We start from the raw sequence: 6383 nt of genomic DNA on the forward strand, positions 1-6383 counted from the left end.
CAGCCGATCTTTGCTTTCATCTTCGCTGGTGGCGGTGAAAGAGGCGTGACACTAAATCGACCCTTAGGACGCCGTTTATGTTTAAGTCGAGGAGCTTATCAGGGAAATAGGAGAAGTACGGACGCCACACGTGACCGAGAGAAAAGTCTGAAAATGCCCCTCGCATCCAAGCGGGGACCCGGCCTCGACCTCCCGAAATCATACACCGAGTGGGGAAGCCCAGCAAGGCCCGCCTGTCTAGATTTCTCTCGGCCTCTCGAAGCACCGAAGCACGCGCTTCTCACTTTCGTGGAAGGGGCAGGGCCCTACCCGGCACGGGGGTGTCTGACAGACTGACAGAGAAAGAGACAGACATAGAAAGACAGAGATGGACAGAGAGAGACAGTGAGAAACAGACAGAAAGAGAGAGAGACGGAGAGAAACAGACAGGGAGAGGGGGAGAGAGAGAGAGAGAAACGGACAGGGAGGGAGAGACAGAGAGAGACAGACAGGCAGGCAGAGAAAGAGAGAGTAAGACAGAAGATAGGCACAGAGAGAGAGAGAGAGAGAGAGAGAGAGAGAGAGAGACACCGACAGAGAGACACAGAAAAAGAAAGAGAGAGGCAGACAGACAGAGAAAGACATAGACAGACAGAGAGAGACAGAAACAGACAGAAAGAGAGAGAGAGAAACAGACAGGGAGGGAGAGAGAGAGAGACAGACGGGGAGAGAAAGAGAGTAAGACAGAAGACAGACACAGTGAGACAGGCAGAGAGGGAGAGAGAGAGACAAAGACAGAGACAGAGACAGACAGAAAGAAAGAGACAGACAGACAGACAGACAGGCAGACCGACAGAGAAAGAGACACAGAGAGAAAGACAGAGACGAACAGAGAGAAACAGACAGAGAGACGGTCCTAGCCCAGTAGCGATACAGTGCCTTTTCTTTCATTTTCTCTTTCTTTTCTTTTCTTGTTTTCTGTCTTGTGTATCTGTATGTATGTATGTATGTATGTATGTATGTATGTATGTACGTACGTACGTACGTACGTACGTATGTATGTATTTATGTATTTATCTGGAGACCGGGTCTCACTCTGTCGCCCAGGCCGTAGTGCAGTGGTGCGATCTTGGGTCACTGCAACCTCCGCCTGCCAGGTTCAAGCAATTCTTCCGCCTCAGCCTCCCGAGTAGCTGGGATGACAGGTGCCGGCCCCACGGCACCTGACTCAATTTCGTGTTTTCAGTAGAGACGGGGTTTCACCACGTTGGCCGGGCTGGTCTCGAACTCCTGACCTCGGGATGACAGACGTGAGCCACTGCGTTCAGTGTACAGTGCCATTTCTTAGAAATCACTCCACACGGGAACACACACTTAGAGGTGACGTGTAGAGATTTTATTTACTTAGTTCGTTCGTTCGTTAGTTAGTTATTATTTGCGCGGGGAGGTGGGGGGACGGAGTTTGGCTCTTGCTGCCCAGGCTACAGTGCAATGGCCTAGGGGACTCAAGGCGTCAACCTATGGCAGAGAGGACACGTCCTTCTGAGCGTAAGGGCCGCAGCGAAAGTTGGCAGGGCCCGCGCTTTTAAAGGCTGAAATCCCGGCGGCTCAGGCCTGTCGTTTCCAGCACTTTGGGAGGCCCAGGAAGGCGCATCATTTGAGGTCGAGAGTTCGATACCAGCGTGGCCAACGTGGAGAAACCCCCTCTCTACTAAAAATAAGAATATGAGCCGGCCATCCTGGTGCGTGCCTGTAATCCCAGCTACCGAAGAAGAATCACTGGAGCCCGGGAAGCAGAGGTTCCAGTGAGCCGAGAGAGCGCCACTGCACCGCAGCCTGGGTGACAGAGCGAGAGAGACTCAGTCCAAAAAAAAGAAAGAAAAGAAGAAGAAGAAGAAAAAAAAGAACCGGCCCAAACACTGCATTGTCGCTGAACATTCTCCCAAAAGGCCAGAAACCCCCTGACTCAGGTCAAGGAGGTGGTGTTTGGTTGTACTTGTGTGTCTCTCTCTCTCTCTCTCTCTCTCTCTCTCTCTCTCTCTCTCTCTCTCTCCCCCCTCTCTCTCTCTCTCTCTCTCTCTCGCTCTCGCTCTCTCGCTCTCTCCCTCTCTCCCTCTCTCTCCTCTCTCCCCCCTAACTTTTATTTGTCGTTCAAGCATACATGTGCAAGATTGTGACATAGGTAAACTTGTGACGGGGGTGTTCAGTGTGCAGATGATTTCATCACCCGGGTAGTCAGTGCTGTGTCCGACAGTATTCGTGTTTTGTTTTTTTCCTGAAGCTGTCTCTCCTTCCACCCCTCCTCCCTCAAGCAGGCTTCCGCGTCCCTGGTCCCCCTCGTTCTGCCCATGCAAGAACTCTCATCTGTAAGTTCCCACTTCTAGATGAGAACACGCGGTATGTAGCCGATCGTTGCTTTCATCTTCGGTGGTGGCGGTGAAAGAGGCATGACACTAAATCGACCCTTAGGAAGCTCCCCTCCGTCCCCACCCCGCACCCCCTCCCCACACACACCCTCATTCCCGCACCCCCTCCTGAAACGCAAGAAAGGAAGAAAGAAATGAAAGTAAGCGGTGAGCCTGCAAGGCGGTGGAGGCGGGGGATCTCAGAGGGCGAGCAAGCGATGGCGGTCGGGGGATGTGTCCACTGAGGTATCAAAACTAGGGGACCCACTTTTCAGCCGCAACACACCCCCTAATCCTCAGCCGCAGGCAGCCTCTGGGTGGGGTTGCGCCTGTCAAAGCTTCCGAATGGAGAGAAGCCCAAGGCTACGGAAGGCATCAGCTCCAACTCCAGGAAGGGAATAGGGCTTTGTGCATATGAATGGGGCTTTGAAAGGCGTTGCCGCGGCTTCGAAAGCGATGCGCTGTGCCTCGCCTCGCCCCGCCCCGCCCCGCCCAGAGCGAGACTCCGTCTGAAAATAAGTACACAAATAAATCATAAAATAATTTATCAATAAATAAGAAAGAAAGAAAGAAAAGAAAGAAAGGAAAGAAAGGAAAGAAAGAAAGAAAGAAAGACAGACAGACAGACAGACAGACAGACAGACAGACAGAAAGAAAGAAAGAATCAGTACAGCGACCGTGGTCGTGAATCATTCCCCGGAGTCCAGGCGCAGTGGCTCACGCCCGTCACGCCAGCACTTTGAGACGCCGGGCAGGAGGGTTGCAACGAAATGATGAGACCCCGTCTGTGGGAAAACATTTAAAAGTGAAGGCCGGGCGCGGTGGCTCACGCCTGTCATCCCAGCAGTTCCGGAGGCCGGGGAGGGCGGATCACCTGAGGTCGGGAGTTCGAGACCAGCCCGATCGACATGGAGAAGCCCCGTCTCCACTAAAAATACAAAATCAGCCAGACGTGGCAGCGCACGCCCGCAATCCCGGCTACTCAGGAGGCCGATGCAGGAGAATCGCTTGAAACCGGGAGGCAGAGGTTGCGGCGAGCCAAGATCGCGCCACCGCACTGCAGTCTAGGCCACCAGAGCGAAACTCTGTCTCGGGCGGGGGAGGAAAAGAAAATTTAAAACGGTGTGGGCACAGTGGCGCGTGCCTGCGGTCCCAGGTTCTGTACTCTGGAGGCTGAGGCGGAAGGATCGCTCGAGTCCAGGAGCGTCCACGCTGCAGGGAGTGAGTTACGATGGCACCACTGCCGGGGTGACGGAGCGAGATGCCGTCTCTAAATCAGTCCATGAGATCACTGGAAGGCGCTCTCTGTGTCTCACTTTCCAAGAGGGTCTCTTTAGGCCAAGCAGGCATGGTACCTCACGCCAGTCATCCCAGCACTTTGGGAGGCTGAGGCGGGAGGAAAGAAGGAAGGGAGGAAGGGAGGAAAGAAGAAAAGAAGAAAGGCAGGAAGGCAGGAAGGCAGGAAGGCAGGAAAGAAAGAGGGGAAGAGAGAGACAGAGAGAGAAAGAAAGAAAGAAAGAAAGAAAGAAGAAAAGAAAAGAGAAGAAAACAGAAGAAAAGAGAAGGGAAGAAAAGAAAAGCAAACGGGGAGGGGGCATATCTCCTTGACCGGTGACCGCCCAGGATACAGTGGGTCACGGCCGACCGAAGCCTCGACCTGTGGGGCCTCAAGTGATCCTCTCCTCATCTCAGCCTCCCGAGTAGCTGCGACTACAGGCGGCCATCACCGCGCACAACTCATCTTATAATCACATCATGATTGTATCGAGACGGGGTCTCGCTCCGTCACCCAGGCTGGATCGCCACGGCACGATCTCAGCTCATCGCAACCTCGGCCTCCCCGGTTGGAACAACTCGCCCGCCCCAGTCTCCCGAGCGGTCGTGATTCCAAGCCCACGCCACCAGGCCCGGCTAATCGTTCTATTTTTTCAGAGAGACGGGGTTTCGCCACGTCGGCCAGCCTGGTCTCGAACTCCCGGCCCCAAGCGATCCACCGGCCTCGGCCTCCCAAAGTGCCGGAATGACAGGCGTGAGCTAGCGTGCCCGGCCCAGATCATCTTTTTCATCCATTGTAGAGAAGGGGTTTCGTCAGCCAACGGGTGGAAGGTGGGGTGGGTTTTACTCAGCCTGCGTACTGTGAAAAGGTTAAGTGAGTGTGCTTTGTGAACTAGATATGGAAATGTGTGTGTGTGTGTGTGTGCGTGCGTGCGTGCATGCGTGCGTGCGCGCGCGCGTGTGTGTGTGTGAGAGAGAGAGAGAGAGAGAGAGAGAGAGAGAGAGAGAGGAGAGACACCAATCCCACCACGAGGACCCGGAAATAGTGTTTGATCTGTGTCCCTGCCTAGTCACCTGTCTTGTGTGTAGACGACTGAGGATTCCACAAATGAAGGTCAGCAGTATCTATTGAGCTGTTTCTCCCTCTCACGCGTCTCATCTGTGTGCTGGAGAAAGGGAAGAGAAGAGGTTCCGATGGGAAGTTGTCTTCGCGCCTGAGGCAGCTGAAGGCAGACCGAAGGGAAGGAGGGCATCCTACGTGACATTTCCATACCCACGCACCCTTTACAATGCTGGGGCCGCCAGTCCACCCCGTACGTCAGCCCACCCCCAAGAACAGCACGGTCCGGGGTGGTCCAGTCTCATCCCAACCGGCCCACCCGGGGCATCCGGTGGAAGTCTTCGCCGGAGGATCCGAGGGCAGCGTCAACGCGGTTCCCCTGGGGTCGCCCGGCAAAGGCCAGCCGGGGGAGGGTAGCGGGACGTGACGGGGGGGGGGGTCGCATCCGCCTCAGAGCTCCCTGGAAGGTGGCAGGTAGCCGGTGGGGCACGCCGAGCCAGAGACGTCCGGCAGGATATAGATGTGGAAGGCGTGTCAGTCCTCTCCCTATACCTCTCCTGTGGAAAATGCCAGGGCGGCGGTGGGAGCCTCGGCTGGGGGAGAAGCGGGGACAAGGGGGAGAGGGAAGGAGGCCCTCGGGAGGTTTCGGCACCGAAAACCCACTCAGCCAAGCTCCCTCCGTGTTTCCGCGTCCAAGGTACACCCCGGGAGACGGCAAGAGAAACGTTCACACCGTGCTTTCCGTCTTCGTGTTTATCTCTTTCATCTTTTCCATTTTACGAGAGATGCTCATTTCAACAAGCAGACGGCGGATGTGACGGGAGAAGTGTCAAGGCCAGGAGTTTGAGACCAGCGTGAGCAACAGAGCAACACAAGTAGGAGAGCCCAGCTGAAAGAAATGAAAGAGGAGGAGGAGGAGGAGGAGGAGGAGGAGGAGGACGACGACGACAAGGGGGGTTGGGGGGGGAAGGAGAAGGAAAGAAAAGAAAAGAAAAAAAGAAAAAGAAAAGCAACCACCACCAAGAAAGTTAAGATCCTCCAACGGTCGGAAGTTGAAGACCAGCCTAACCAAGATGGAGAAACCCCATCTGTACTAGGAATAGAAAAATTAGCCAGGCACGATGGCTCATCGCTGTCATCGCAGCTACTCGGGAAGGCTGAGGCAGGAGAATCCCTTGAACCTGGGAGGCGGAGGGTGCGGTGAGCCGAGATCCGCCATCGTCCTCCACCCTGGGCGACAAGAGTGAAACTCCGTCTAAAGAGAGAAAAAAAGAGAAAGAACGAAAAGGCGGATCGGTGAGATGCGTGTGAACATTTTATCTGTTCGCAGTCCCCGTATTAAAAACGGAAAGAACCGACCCATGACAAACATGACCAGAGCGTACCGTGCCCACGCGTGTCATCACAGCACTCCGGGAGGCCGATGCGGGAGGATCTCTGGAGCCTAAAAGTTGGAGATCACCCCGACACGTGAGATGACGCCTACAATCATCATAATCATAGAAGTTTAAAAAGAGATCACGTGTGCCCAGAGCATGGACAACAAAGCGAGAGCACATCCGTACTAAAAAGAAGACGATTGATAGGTAGGCAGGCAGGCAGGCAGGCAGGCAGGCAGGCAGGCAAACGTAGAAGGAGCCAGGCGCAGCGTCTCACGCCTGTAA

This window comes from Pan troglodytes, chromosome 14, assembly GCF_028858775.2.
Source record: "Pan troglodytes isolate AG18354 chromosome 14, NHGRI_mPanTro3-v2.0_pri, whole genome shotgun sequence".
Taxonomy (NCBI): domain Eukaryota; kingdom Metazoa; phylum Chordata; class Mammalia; order Primates; family Hominidae; genus Pan; species Pan troglodytes.